Genomic DNA, 16,143 nt, shown 5'->3' on the forward strand with positions numbered 1-16,143 from the left:
CACCACCTGACCTCCACTGCGAACGTCTTAGCTCTGGGGTATCACAAGGCTCCTGCCTCTCTCCTACCCTCTACAATATATTCACTCGCCCCCTCTTCCTCATCCTTGACGCCATGGGGATCTCCTACACTACATGGATGACACGCAGATCCTCCTCACCCTGACGGGCGACTATGACACTGACTCCCAAGACCTTCAACATCATCTACAACACCATCCAAACCTGGATGGCTGCTAACAGCCTCTGTCTCAACTCAGATAAAACCAAACTCCTGCTTGTAGGCTCCCCCGACACTCTCAAAAAACTTGAGGACCAGTACAGCCACTTCATCATCGACCCCATCAAAATTCCAGTATCCGAGTCAGTAAAAACCTTAGGCGTCTACCTGGACTCAAGTCTGTCCATGACCAGACAAGTGAATGCCATTGCCTCCTCGGCTGCCCACCTTGCTAAACTCCTCAATGCAGTCGGACCCTACCTTTCCAACGACACCTGCACTAACATAGCTAGAGCTATCACTGGATCACGGTTGGATTACTGCAACGTTCTCTTCCTAGGGACCTCCACGAACAATCTTGAGAAATTGCAAGTTATTCAAAACCATGCTTCACGCGCAGCACAAGGCATTTCCAAAAGAGAGCCCATCTCTACTGCCAGAAGAGCCTCCCACTGGCTCCCCATAAAAGAGAGGATCATCTTCAAAGCCCTGACCCTCACCCACAAATGCATTCACCTCGCCGCGCCAGCATACCTATCGCAAAGGATCCACCCTGCCTCTTCCTCAAGACCAACTAGGACCCGCTATTCTAACCTACTCACAGCACCCATGGTAAAAAGAGCAAGTGGTGCCAGCTTCCCCTACCTAGCTGCCCTGCATTGGAATGCCCTCCCCACTGCCCTGCGAGCTGAACCCTCACTCATTGCCTTCCGTAAAACCATGAAAACCACCTTATTCACCTGATCACATTACCCCTTCCTGACGTCCATCCACTATATGGATACCTGAACTGTGTACGTTTTGTGCATAACATGTATTACATCTCTGCGCTCCAATGCTGTAACACCTGCAAGTAACAGCGCCACAATGCCCCTGGGCTGTCTGTGCGCTATATAAATGTAAAAAAATAAAATAAAATGTCTTTTCCTCAGGTTCTCTTACACAGAGAGGCTTTAAAAAAAAAAAAAAAAAACCTCTAAGCACCTCCCCCCTTTTCCCTTTTCCAGCAAGGTTTTGTAAGCAGTCTCTGGTATTGCAGGAGTCTGTGGTGCAGGCTGGCTGCTCGTTTTCCTCAGGTGGTGGTGAGTTTTGTTGCCAGTTCTATTTGAGAGGGTTTCTGTGTACCCCTGCAATCTCTCCTCACTTTTACTGCTATCCCCCTCACCCCCCTCCCAGTATATGTCCCAGTGTCACCACCCCACTAGTCTCCCAGTATTTCCTAACATTCAGCCTAAGAAGCGCATCTTCGCTTTTTAGTACCACCAGTTGGATCTGGGGTGAGAAGGGTGTTTCTTTGTCCAGAAAGCTGCAGGCTCTTTGCCACATCATGCCTAGCTTCAGCCACAGAGGGGGCTTGGGATCTCGTGGTACTGTGGTCCACACCATCTCTTTTAGGAAGAATGGGGTGCATGCCGGTTGAGACCAGGGTAATATGTTCCCTCCTGTTTGGTTTTACGAGCAGCTGCTGTATTTTGGATGTGCTTAAGTTTCTTGATTACGTTGTTGAGACTTCCTAGTCATGGGCTGTTTGCGTAGTCTGTTCTTGACAGTATCTGCGAGATAATGATGTGGGTCTGCTGGAGGAAAGTTTAGGTAGAATGCCTCTTCTTGGTTGTGTAAGATCTATACACTATTAATTGATGTTCATTATAGATGTAAATGGCCACTCTGCTAATAGCTTGTGGCTGCCATTTAATGCATATTTAAGTATACACATGTTTGGCAGAATCAGGGAACTTGATCGCAAAGAAGTAAAGTGATTTGCTTTTGATCCTAGTTTGGGGAAGCCAAAATTTACAATCTAGTATGTGGGTGTTGTATAAGGTACCATCATGCAGAACTAGGCTGTTTAATATTGGTGCAGCCTGAAGAACATGGGCTTTAATCCTATACCAGATGTATATTGCATTAGAACACAAGCTGTTTATTGGAGCATCCCTGGACCTGGTATTTGTAGTTTTTTTTTAATACTTTCTGGCCTTTGGCGAGTTCCTCAGTTATCTAATTTTAGAAGTTAAGAGACCCGCTAAAATTATTTGTAGATTGTGCAACTTATTCATGTCTGGAAGTCTGGTTTCAAGCCCATCTCACCCTCACCCGAGACCTTAATCATCTACTTGGTCAGCAGACTATATCTCCAAAGTAGTAGAAGTTGGTGTGCCGCAGGGAAAATGTTGCATTTTCAAGAAATCGGTATATCTGAAAAACAGGCTGGGCTGAGACCGACCCAATCAGACTTGCCTAATTGACGTTTTTGAAGGTGCCCCAGACCCATCATCTATTCCATATGATCCAGTCGTTAATCACTCAAGTATCACTACTGAGGACACATTTTACTTGTGTATGTTTCTTTGGATGTACTGCCAGAATGTACCACTAGGGTGTTTAATAGCAATTCATGGTGCTGAACAAGGGTAATGTTCATAACATTATTGAAGTCCTCAGTGCGAAAACATGTTGTAGCCCTGGTTCTAACATGTTTCTTATTTCGTCTGTTCTTTTATTCTCAAATTCTTTGACCTTTTAGCCTTCTGGTTTCCACCTTTGGCATATAAAGGTGCAGGGAGCAAAAATGATTTGCAGAGTGTTGCGAAAGTGACCACCTGGAGAGTCTGGATTAATGTGAATGAAGGTAGTCTGTCACCACAACCGCCAGCGTGACTCATAGACTCAATCCACTCCCAAGCCGAAGCTTGCTGGTCTATTGAGACATCCCCAAATCCCATACCTTACAGTGGATCTTTTAAAAGGCTTTGGGACTGAAGCAGAACCAACTACTTGCTTGTCCCGCTTCATTTGAAAAGCATGGGAGAGGAGCTGAAGTTCCTGGATCTCTGCCTAATACCGTTTTGTAGCCGGACTGGCATGCAGGTGAGAGCAAGGACACTGAGCTCTGCATCCACTCTTTTCTGTTGGCAGGGCGGTGCAGGAGAGGAGCGTTATCGCTGATCTACCTATACGCTGCTTGGCTCATTTAAAGTGGTTGGTTATTTGGGCTTTTGATGTCACTATTTGACAAAATGGGACAATGTACCTGGCCAACTTACTGCAATACCTTGAAAATTGTCTGAACCTGGGTATGTGAGGGCAATGCTGTCCTTGTCAGTAGTAGTGTAAACACTTGGGCATATAATTCCCGTATTTTGAAAATGGTGATGTCACTTGTCGCAGGAAGTGATACCCAAGCAATCGATGGCAATATTCGACTAGTGCGAGTAGCTGTGAATGTGTTGGCAAATCCTAACCAATGGTGCATGTTCAGTGTTCGAAATTGAGGGAACTGGGAGTAATTTAGCTCCTGCTCCTGCTTGTACCCTAGAAGAGCCTTGTTAACTTGACAGAAACAGCTACCAAGGGCTACATTTAGCTCTCCAGGCACAAAGATGCTGAACAAACACAAGTACGTGAATGTAACTGTGCATCTGGGACAGTCTTAAAGTAAACATTGGGACACCTCTATACACCATTAAATCATAAGGGGCCCTAAATAATGGACAACAAGCAGAACCTGGACGAGTTATACAGGGGATCCTCAGACCACCCCAACTGCGTTCCCGTTGTAGGGCAGGTGGCGGTCACGTGAGTAGTCTCCTCCTTACCCCCCACAAAGATGTTCATGACTACCTAGGGGGCAGTCATAGGGCCGTTGATGTTCACTGCTGCTACTGACATGCAAAACCACCAAAGGGATGGTAATGGGGGTTCATACCGACACCAGTGACTACAATCAAGAGATGGGGAAAACTCAGACCCATTAAAGAAACTCTTTCCCATAAGTTAATCACCTGTCGAAAAAATACAAATCCTATGTTTAGCATTGATTATTTGTCTTTTATAGCTCTTTGGGAGCACTATGGGAAAGTAGACATGTGAAGACAATAGCAACATTGTGCGAGCATGTGGCAATATGATGAACATATCTGGCAGTAATGCCAGGGCCTTGCCATTTAATGTAAATGCTATCCATGTGACGCAAATGCCTAAGCATGCTATGGGAACCTCTGGCAAACGAGTGTGGCCTCTGTCAGCGATTACAATAGTTGGTAAAATTGTGAATATCTGGGCATACGATGTGAATTTGTCTCACCTCTGAAAATATTTTAATGTGCAAAATCCTAAACTATATTTGCTTTCTCGGTTAGTTTTGTATTGCGTTTGTTGTGGCGATATGTTAATTTAAAAATGTCACTTTCCATTTTCAGGTATTGCAACATTTTCTTTACAGACTGATATTTGTATGCTTTGTTTTCAAGGAATGGATTTTTGAGGTACCCCTGAAGGTTGCATGATTTCACTGTATGTTTCTATGATTCTTATATAAATGTGTTTCCACTGGAGTTATACATTTGGCTGTTTAGTAAAAAAAAAGGCAGTACTCATTTTGGCAGTCGTAAGTAGTTGAATCAGCTTTAACCGTCAAGTAGAGACAAGGCAGTTGTACATTTGGTACCATCCCGAATTTTTACGGTTTGTGGTTTCTTAGTGTTTTAACTTGTGCCTGGTGTGTGATATGCCTGGCTGCACCGCATCACTGTGGTGAACGGTTGCTGGCCAACATCTGCATGTGGTCACTCCTGATATGCAATGTGTCGAGAGCCGTGGTTCGTTAAGTCTTCCTGAAACCCTGTGACAGTGATGTACAAACTCTGGATATGGACCTACGGCTGCACTAATTCTTTTGAATGATAAATGTGAGTAAAACGTATTGAACCCAGAGGCCTTTTATGCAAGTAGCGCTATCTGGGATGGATGGGGATGCAGATTTTACTGACACCAATAATCAGACAGACTCAGGAAGTTGGCAACTCATTAGCTCTTTTATTAATAAGTATATAAAATGGGGACTACAAGGGGCATCAACGAATGCCGCACAAGCATTCTCTCAAAGCATTTCATAAAAACTGTTCTTTTATCGCAAAAACTTGTCATACGTGATGTCATCTAAGTGGCAAAATAAGCAAAAACCTGCGGGGGGGTTACGATAGGCTTAAGGGGAACATCTAGGTATACTTTCTATGGGGGATAGGACTGTGATTGGCTCTGTCACGTGGACAGCTATGCCCACCCCTAGTGCAAGTCATCTTCTGTGTCATATAAATACACATTTCGAAGGGATTGTGTCCTCCGACGTATTCCTCATCTTAGATATCTCCTTCCAGCTCTGCTGGCCTCGGAAAAAAATTTCTCTAGAGGGCGCTGCGCGTCGACGTCCTCCGAGTCGATGTCCCTCGACAGCCGCCGTATCGACGTCATCCTGCCTATAAAGGTCGCGCGCAGCGTCCGTTGCTCAGTTCTGTTTTTCCGCGCTTACTCAGTGCCTCAGAATATCGTTGCTCAGTTTTTGTCAGGTTATATCTATTTACCTTGAGTTATTCGATCCGTACTCAATGGCTTCTTCGTCGGAACCGACAACTCCTCGATCCGGCTTAAAAAAATGCCGAGATTGTGGGAAAAAGATGTCGCTGACTGACCCTCACAGAGTTTGTCTGTGGTGTTTGGGAGCTGAACACCATTGTTCGGAGTGCGAGGACTGTATGTCCATGACAGCTAAGGCCCTGAAGGAGCGTAGGGGGAAGCTGGAGAAAGGTAAGTCTTTTAAAGCTTCTTCTTCGTCGACGAAGTCGAGACATTCGTCTCCTCGTCACCATTCGCGTTCCAGGTCTCGGAGTGGGTCCCATCACTCCTCGAGATCGAAGCACTCGAAGAGGAGACGTCGAAGATCCCCTTCTCCGTCATCCTCTTCCTCTGTTTCACCAAAGAGAATCCCTTGCCCCACGAAACATAGTTCCCGGGCTGAATGGGAGGAATTCTGCAAAAATATGATGAGCGTCTTCGAGAAAGCGGCCTCGACCCCCTCGAAGACTGCCGAGAGCGATGCTCTGGTCGAAAGACCTGAAGGTCAAAAACACCGCGAGTCGCAGTACCCGGCCTCTCGAGCGCGTCTCGAACCCTCGAGAAGGACTATGACCTCCAAACCTTCGTCGAAGGTTCCGTCGACGAAGGTTCCGTCGACGCCGAGGTCGGTGTCTTCGACGCCGTTGTCGAAGGGACCTTCGACACACGCGTCTGTCGACTCGACGCCAGCTTTGACACTGGCGTTGACGCCAAGAAAAGTCACGGTCACGACACACCCAGTGACTATCCCCAGGTCCTCGATGACGATGGCTTCGAGATTGTCGTGTAGAATCCCAATTCTGTCGAGGTCATCGAGGCCTCCGCCTTTGTTTTCGACACCACGCTCGAAGCCTTCGGCGTCGACGACATCGACGTTTTCGAGGCCGATTATGACAAGTTCGGCACCCTCTGCCTTGGAAATGGGATTTACACCCTTTATGAGTTCAGAACAATTGAGAACTATGTCCTCAACTATGGAAGAGGGTGACTTGTCTGAACAGGAAGACACATTTGAGTTGCAGGGACCTGTGACCCCAATTAGAGAGGAATTTTCCTCTGAAGAACGCAGGTTAAAGGATGTTCATGATTCCTTACATGAGGCAAGCGGGTTAGACACTTCCCCTGAGGTGGAGTTTGCTAGGCCAGACCCGGGGGAGCATGCTGAAACCCCCTATAGAGCCTTAATGGCCAGGATCACAGAGTTTATGGGGTGGTCTGCACCTTCACAATCTTTCCAACAAGATGACCTCACGGACATTCTTGACAAAGGCCCACAGGAGGATCCTGTGGTGCCTTTTCATAAAGCTCTTCAGAGGAAGATTATGATGAACTGGGAAACCCCAGATGTCGTCCTGGCAGTAAATAAAAAACTGTCTACAAAATATAGGGTATCCTCTACAGACCCGGAGTTTTTGTCAAAACACCCATCCCTAGAAAGTCTGGTGGTACAGGCAGCATCTTCTACCGATGTCAAGACGGCTTATCCTACCGTCCCACAGGACAGGGACGATAAAAAATATGATGCTATGGCAAAGAAAGTTTTTTCGGCATGTAGCATGGCGTTAAAATCTGTTAATGCTACTTGCACCCTTGCTAGATTCAGCCATACACTTTGGGAGTGTGCTTCTACAGCGGCTGACTGCATCCCGGAGGGAGAAGAAAGGGAGGCGTTCCTGAATATCATACAGGACGGTAAAGACGCTATGTGCGAATCCCTCCAGACGGGCATTGATTCGGCTGACAGTATCAGCAGAGCAATGGCGGCAAGTACAACAACCAGGAGATTCGCTTGGTTGAGAAAGTCTGGTTTTGCCCCTGATGTGCAAGCCAGGCTCTTGAACATGCCATTCGATGGCTCTTCTTTGTTCGGGAAAAAGGCAGATGACAGTTTGGAGAAACTGCAAACTTCAAAAGCAGCAGCAAAATCCCTAGGCGCTGCAATCTGTCAGACACCTTTTCGTCCCACAGGAACCTCTGGGAGGGGCAAGTCCTTTCGCTTCTACTCCGCATTCGGAAGAGGTAGAGGACGTCCGGCTCAAAGGGGACAAAGAAGAACTACCCGAGGTGGACGGGGTAGATATTCAAAAGCCGCAGCAACAGCAGGTGCCTCTTTACCATCGGCATCCGCATCAGCCGCCCCAAAACCACTCTGAGGACTTCCCTCACAGGACACCTGTAGGAGGCAGGTTGACTCAACATCTGGCGGAATGGCAGGCTATCACGTCAGATGCTTGGGCATTGGAAACAGTTGCCCAAGGTTACTGCCTGCCTCTCCTACGCATACCTCAGAGTCATCCACCGGGGATCAGCTCTCAAAGCTCCAGATCCGCTCCTCTTGCAGGAAATTTTTCGACCTGCTAGAGAAAGGTGCCATAGAACCGGTACCTGTAGCAGAGAGGAACAAGGGCTGGTACTCCCCTTATTTTCTCATTCCAAAGAAAGACGGAGGACTGAGACCCATCTTGGACTTGCAAGAATTGAACAAATTCCTCAGGAAAGACAAATTCAAGATGGTCACTCTTTCTCAGATCCTCCAGGCCCCTCAGTTCCAGGACTGGTTGGTATCTCTGGACCTTCAGGATGCTTATTTCCATGTGCCTATCCATCTCAAACACAGGAAATACCTGAGGTTCGCAATTGGCAACTCTCACTATCAATTTCGAGTGCTGCCATTTGGGCTGACCTCCGCCCGAGGGTCTTCACCAAGTTAATGTCGGTAGTGGCGGCAAGTCTAAGGAGGGAAGGGATTCACGTCTACCCCCTACCTGGACGATTGGTTGATCAGGGCTGTCTCTTCGGAACAAGCTCAGATCCAGCTAAATCATGTGTGCCACTCCCTTCACAAACTGGGCTTCTCCCTCAATTTAAAGAAGTCACAAATGATACCATCACAGAGACTCCAGTTCATAGGAGCGATCCTGGACACTTCCCTGGGAAAAGCCTCGCCACCAGAGGTGAGGGCTCAAGATATTCTACAGATGGTTACCAAGTTCCAAGATGCTCAACATCTCCCAGCTTTTGACTTTTTGAGGTTGCTAGGCCTCATGGCATCCTGCATTTTCCTAGTGCCAGAGGCTCGCCTGAGAATGAGATCCCTCCAGTGGGCACTGAGGACTCAGTGGTCACAATTCTCAGGGAGAATGACAGATCTTCTTCAGGTTCCCGACAGGGTGGCTCGAGACCTTCAGTGGTGGGCCTGTCAGGAGAACATTCTGAAAGGAGAACAGTTTTGGCAACCCTGGCCGGAGATAACAGTAGTCACGGATGCCTCACTCACGGGGTGGGGAGCCCACGCCAACGACTTGACCATCAGCGGTCGTTGGTCTCCATCGGAGTCCAGACTACATATCAACCTGTTAGAGCTGAGAGCCATCAGACTTGCGCTGAAGGCGTTCCTGCCAGCTGTACAAGGGAAAAACGTCCTGATAATGACGGACAACACAGTGGCCATGCATTACCTCAACAAAAGAGGAGGCGTAGGATCACTACCCCTGTGCAGGGAGGCGATGCAGCTCTGGTTTTGGGCAATCCAAGAAGGAATCTCTCTGTCGGCAGTTCACCTAGCCGGAGAGAAGAACTTGACAGCGGACGCTCTGAGCAGGCAGAGCACAGTCTCCCACGAGTGGGAACTAGCTCAGGAAGTCCTTCAAGAGATCTTCGCCCTTTGGGGAACCCCTCAGGTGGATCTGTTCGCCACCAGCGTCAACAGGAAATGCGATCTGTTCTGCTCAAGGGAATTTCCCCCGAGAGGAGCTCTGGGAGACGTGTTCATAGTGGACTGGGAGTTTCCGCTTCTGTACGCGTTCCCACCGGTCACTGTCATTCCTCAAATGATCAGAAGGTTGAGAAGATTCCGGAGAACCATGATCCTAATTGCCCCGGATTGGGCCAGGAGAACGTGGTACCCGGACCTTCTAGACTTGTCCATCTGCCCTCCAATTCGACTTCCACTCAGAGAGAACCTACTCTCACAGAAGGGAGGTCAGGTTCTCCATCCAGACATCAAAACCCTCAACCTTCACGCTTGGCTTCTGAAAGGTTGAGGTACAAGGATTGGGACCTCCCTGATGATGTTATGGAGGTGTTGCTTTCGGCAAGGAGGTCAGCAACAAAGTCTTTATACCGCTGCCGTTGGAACAGATTTTGCAGCTGGTGTAGAGAACAGAATATCGACCCTTTTTCATGTGGTACACCAATGGTTTTGTCCTTCCTTCTATATTTGGCGAATTCAGGCCTTCAAGTTGGCACCATTAAAGGCTATCTCGCAGCGCTATCCATCTTTAAGCGCACTGCGGAAGAACCATCCTATTTCAAGTTACCCTTGGTAATACAGTTTCTAAAGGGGTTAACCAATGTTTATCCCCCAAAACCATTCCAAGTTCCCCTATGGGATTTAAACTTAGTACTAACTTTCCTGATGGGCACACCTTTCGAACCACTCCATTCTTGTTCGCTAAGATTCCTTACCCTTAAAACTGTTTTATTAATAGCACTTACATCTGCTAGAAGGGTGAGCGAATTACAAGCTCTTTCTTGTAAACCCCCTCACACAATATTTCACAAAGAAGACAAAGTTGTCCTGCAAGTGAAGCCTAATTTCCTCCCAAAGGTGGTTTCTGAATTCCATATCACTCAGAAGATTACCCTACCATCTTTCTATCCTCCTCCTCATCTGGGGAAAGAGGAAGAGAGGTTACACAGGCTAGACCCTAGAAGGGCTTTAAGTTTTTACCTCAGTAGACTAGCCAGGATAAGACAGGCAGACCAGCTGTTTGTAGGTTACACAGGTCACAAGCTGGGGTTACCAATAACTAAGCAGACCATTTCCAGATGGATCATTCTAGCCATTCTGGAATGTTATAAACTGGCAGGGAAAGAGCCCCCTCAGAACCTTAGGGCTCATTCGACCAGTGGTATTGCAGCTTCATCGGCCCTCAAAAGAGGCGTGCCGGTTAAAGACATCTGTGCGGCCGCTACATGGTCGTCTGTCCATACCTTTACATGATTTTACAATTTGGATTCCTCCTCCAGTCAAGAGACTAGGTTTGGAAGGGATGTACTGCATTCTATTCATCAATTGAAGACAGCGTGAAGTCAGTATTCCCTCCTCCAATAATAGAATACTGCTATGGGAGCCTATCTAAGATGAGGAATACGTCGGAGGACACAATCCCTTCGAAGAACAAGTTACTTCTTACCTTGTAACGTTCTTTAGACGGGATGTTCCTCCGACGTATTCCTCATCGACCCTCCCATCCATCCCGCAGTTCTACTTCCCTTGTTGTTGCAGCTTACGCTCCTTCAGGGTGATTAGTTTAGTTTAGTCCAGAAAGTATTATTGTGGGCTACAAAACGGAACTGAGCAACGGACGCTGCACGAGGCCTTTATAGGCAGGATGACGTCGACGTTGATACGGCGGCTGTCGAGGGACATCGACTCGGAGGACGTCGACGCGCAGCGCCCTCTAGAGAAAACATTTTCCGAGGCCAGCAGAGCTGGAAGGAGATATCTAAGATGAGGAATACGTCGGAGGAACATCCCGTCGAAAGAACGTTACAAGGTAAGAAGTAACTTGTTCTTCTTTGGCTTTTAAACTATAGGGCTCTTTACTACGTGGCATAGGGCTCTTTACTACGTGGCCCTCTACAATTGGTTGGCATGCTTGTACCCTTCTGGAATATTCCACTTGCTAGCAGCATGCAAGCTAGTATCCCAGGTGCTGGAGGGTTGGACTTTACCATGCTTCATCACCCAATTAGCCCAACATCCATCAATCCTGCTGTCTACCACTCGGATTAGTCTTTGAACTCGGCCTTGCAAAGGATCACTGTGCCTAAGGGACTGTGAGCATGGTCTTATCTTCTGGTCTCAGTGCAGCTTTCCCAACGTCTATTTCAACTTGACCATGTGAATGGGGGCCCTGTTTTGAGCTCCTTCGCATTTAACACTATTAAATGAATAAAACCTGGCACTTCTAGTGTTTTTCCATTACATCTCAACGGGAGCCTGTCTCACTTCTCGCGTTCATTATATCTTCTCGAATAGATAACCAGTTTCTTGGCTACTCCCAACCCTTGACACCGGGCGAGACAACCTTTTTCAAATCTTCCTTCGCCATCAGCTCTTGTCTTCAACTGCGCCACACTGTCAGACTTTCTGTTCATGGGGTGCTAGTTTGCTAAAATGCGTAGTGGAACATCCAGATTCTTTACACACTTGCATATATATATATATATATATATATATATATATATATATATATATATATATATATATATATATATATATATATATATATATATATTGGCGGCATCGCCTGTAGTCTATTCAATACGTATAGCCAGCCTCATAATTAATTAGTCTACTTGCGTTTCAGCTTCTGTACAATTATAAAACGGCTTGCATTTTCTTCACTGCTCTCCGCACATGCAGTCTTCATTTTGCTCATGAAATGTTGCTCAATTCTTTACTTTGCCATCAGATTCTATAAGTTATATACACTCGTAAGACTGTCACTTCTCTGTGGGTACATCGTGTAGGGTTTTCTCAATGGACACCTTGTTTCAAGTATTCTTCGTGGTATAGGTACCATCACTGGCGTTGCACATGTCAAAATCTCCGGTTTCCAACATATAGGCAAAATGGGGGTGGGATTCCTGGTATAGGCATTAGGCTCCTCCTCTACACTCCCCCCTCTCGTTGATTACTCAACCACTCCCCCCATCATTCTTCACATCTAGACATCTTCTTCTGAAAACTTGCTTCTTTGGAGTCCCTATCTTAATTACTCCTTTCAGAGATCCTGCCAATGTTACATGCTCATCAGCACTCCAGGTCATGAGAGTACACTGTCCATTCGGGCTGCAGTAGATCCATCTTCCCACATACTTCGGCTTGTTTCTTGGATACAGGAACTTCGTTCCCTCCTGTGCTAGAATACTGGCTTCTATGTACTTTTTGATTTCTTCATCTGTCAGCTCTTTGGGTTCAAACCCTGACTCGACATCCATCATGATCTTCATGCCTGCTGCTTTCTTTGCTGTCTTCTTGCACTGTGTGGTTATTATTCTAATCACACAGAATCCAAACATGATCATCACCAACAATGCTTTGAGGAACTTGACGCCATCCATTGTGGAACCCGTGAGAAGATGGACGCAAACTAGCAATCCTCTTCAATATCTTCTACTTCATCTTCCATCTTGATGTGCAAGTTCCTCAGCATCGTTATGGCCTCTGTCAAGGTCCCATTCTCTTCGTCGTGAGAAGGTAAGAATGTGCAACATGATTCTCCGATTTTGGCATCAACGCCTCCATCCATAGCTGTAATCATATCCAAGATGTATCTATTCTATTCTGACGAGTCATCAGTCTTATGGCTCTGAGTTCTTCCTTGATAGCATTGAATCCCTTTATGGTAGTGTTGAGCATCTGCAGGAGCTCCCATGTGGTAATCTGTAACCATTTGGCATTCGCCATTGTCTGGATACCTGGCATGAAGATTGTCCCAAATACTGCTGAAGCCTGTCTGAACAACCTGTGTTCATATGGAATAGAATCAAAGACATCTCTCGAGTTTAGCTGAAAAATAGTTTTCCCTCTTTGTTCAATTTGAGGAATTCACCTGATCTCCTTTCTCCGGTGAGCATCTGCTTTTGGAAACTCTCCAATGTTCATGTCACTCTTTGGAATCACCAATGCTCGAACATGGACAATGGACACGAAGCATGTTCTGCAGTCAGGTTGTGGTTTATATAGACCAGGTAAAGTAGTACCAAGGAAAGTAGTTTCAGGCCTGCCACACCCAAAACACTAGACCGCATGGCTTGGTTCTTAGAACTAGACTGTGTGGGTGCTTCCATGTTGGATTTAAAGGCCCATGTACATAAATCCGACCTAGTTTGAACAGCCCTTCCTTCCTACACATGAGCCTGGTGCCAAAGGCGCCAGGATTGGCTCCAGGAGCCCTTTTGCAGTGGTTTTAAGGCCCTCAGGGTTCTGGTGGGAGCCTGCTTGTGGCACCACAACTTGTGCCCCCTCACAGTGGCCATGACGACCTCCCTCTTGCAAAGTGACCGCGTGCATAATGCTCATGAAGTATATCAAAAATGGACCTTCCTACAAGGGGAATCATAGGAGTACTTGTCAAAGAAATGGGTGACCTTACATGGGTCACTAGTGTAGGGATAATTACATATGGCTCTTTCAGCAATAGACCAGACTGCATAAGTCACTGGAGTGGGAAGAATCAAAGGGACTTCTTCTCTTACTTGGACTATTGAAGTAGACCGTATGGATTAGCAAAATCTGAAAAACAATAATAAATGAGGAGCACGCATATATTATGCACCAATACATTAGACCCCACCACTTTCGATTCTCCACACGTCATTGTTTGCTCATTTTCCGGGACTGCATTATTTTCGACAGTCCACATTGTGCCTATGTACTACTTTAAGGAAGGAAAAAACATTTTAAATCAGGCTACCTTGTTAAATGATCAGGTAGCTGCAGGATCTGTTCCCCTTTTGCCGCAAGTATCCTCCTAATTGCAGGGCCTTTTTTTAGGATATTGCAGAAAAACACGTGTATTAGTACTACACCCAACAAGAGCAGGATAGGCTTGCAGTATGTATACAAAGATAGCGAGAAGTAGTCTATGGGCATCGTCATCTGACAGAACCATGAGATTAACCAAACAGAAACTCAGTGTGGAATGAATCGGGGAAACCGCTCCCTTTTCCAGTCGTCGAACTCGAAGTCTAGATTTGGCATATTTAGCACATCAACACTTTCTAAAGTCCAATTCAAAGATTCCTGTGGCTCGAGAACTTTGCGTAGCACTCCTGCTAAAATTTGAGTGTCCGGACTGAGCCACAGCTCAAATGCAGACTTGCATTTATTTAATCAGCAATCTTGGCGTCCTTCTTCCTCGTCATCGATCGAGTCTGCACATGCTGAACTACTTCTTGTCTTGCTTCCGAATCAATGGTTTGTTTGTTTGTTTATTTGTTTGATAATGCGCACCAAACCCTTAGGTAGAAGAGAAACAGAACACAAGAAATCTTATAGCTTAGTTACATTACATAGTTAAAGTACAGAGCAATAAATGAAGGCACTGGGAGCAAAATACATAAAATATAAAGCAGTAGCCTTGGTGAGTCAAGGAAACAATAGCCTGAATATCAATATGTGCGCATGTACAAGCCAGCATACATGCAAAGTCATATATCCATAGTGCATACATTTAAACCATAGTAGATAACCAAACAAGCAGTTATCGAAGGTACCGTGTGATTCATCAAGAGCAAGGGTCATTTAGAGGCCAGGACTGGTAGTAGTGAAGATTGTCAGTTGGGTGCCCTTGGTGTGTAGCCATTTGAGTGCCTTATGTCTAAATTTAAGGTAGGGTTGTTCTAGTCTAAGGTCAACAGGTAGCTTGTTCCAACATTGTGCAGCTTTAACAGGGAAGCTGGATCCTCCCGGTGTTGATCGTTTGAACCTGGGAATCTCCAACATAAATGAGTTGGCAAATCTCGTGGGACGGCTAGCTGTTTTCCTAGTAATTTTGTCCACTAGGTAGGGAGGCGCTAGGTTGTTCAGGCATTTGGAAGTGAGGGATGCTGTTTTAAGGAGGAATCTGTCCATTATTTTCAGCCAGTTAACCTCTTTCCTGAATTTGGTAATGTGCTCTCTATAGGGGATGTTCAACGCTGCTCTCAAGGCATTGTTCTGCAGTCTTTGAATTTTATCTGTGAAATATTTGTTAACTCTTGAGGACAGGGCATTGCAATAATCTAATCTTGACATAATCAGGGCATTGGCTAATGTGATACAGCTAGCACTCGAGAGGTATGGTCTGGATGCTCAGATAAGTTTGCACGTGTAGGTTGTGGATGAGGCGAGGGAGTTGACTTGCTTTTTGAGTGTGAGAGGAGTCCAGGTAGAATCCTAAAGTCTTAACCACAGACATCACCTTGATGGGGGTTATTATCAATGTTAAAGGATGTGTAGTGTGGGCTGAGTATTTGGATATTGGCTTCGGAGCCTAGGATTAGTATCTCCGTTTTTTCGTCATTCAGGCAGAGGCCATGTGATGCCATCCATGCCTGAATGAGGGTGTAAATCTTGTTCACCAAGGCTGAGTCCACCTCGAAGTTGCCCAAAAGGGGTATGAGAATCTGGGCATCATCTGCATAGTTAGTGTAGGTGACACCCAGTCTATCCAACTTGTCAAACAGAGGCCTAGTGAAGATATTGTACATAGTGGGGCGAGACGCAAGAGCCTTGTGGGACGCCGCAGGTTATTTTGATGGGGTCAGCAGAGGCTGAGGTTGAGAAGACTCTCATGGTCCGGTTAGCTAAGAAGGATTGGACCCAAGCTATTGCTTCTCTGGTGAAGTTGGTGGCAGATTTGAGGTGGTTGCATAAAACTGCATGATCCACAAAGTCGAATGCTGCCGACAAGTCCAGTAGGAGTAGCAGAGCTGTTTTTCCGTTATCCTTTAATTCTTCAATTTGTGTCTTAAG

General features: G+C 46.2%; 1 protein-coding gene across 3 annotated transcripts in view; it reads left to right on the forward strand.

Moving 5' to 3' along the window:
- The window catches only part of HDAC5 (histone deacetylase 5), a 2,156,790-nt gene that overhangs the window by 177,979 nt on the left and 1,962,668 nt on the right, over positions 1–16,143 (forward strand). The gene's annotated exons all lie outside the window — the stretch shown is intronic.

This window comes from Ambystoma mexicanum, chromosome 13 (genome assembly GCF_040938575.1).
Source record: "Ambystoma mexicanum isolate Mex_15411 chromosome 13, UKY_AmexF1_1, whole genome shotgun sequence".
NCBI classification, from domain to species: Eukaryota; Metazoa; Chordata; class Amphibia; order Caudata; family Ambystomatidae; genus Ambystoma; species Ambystoma mexicanum.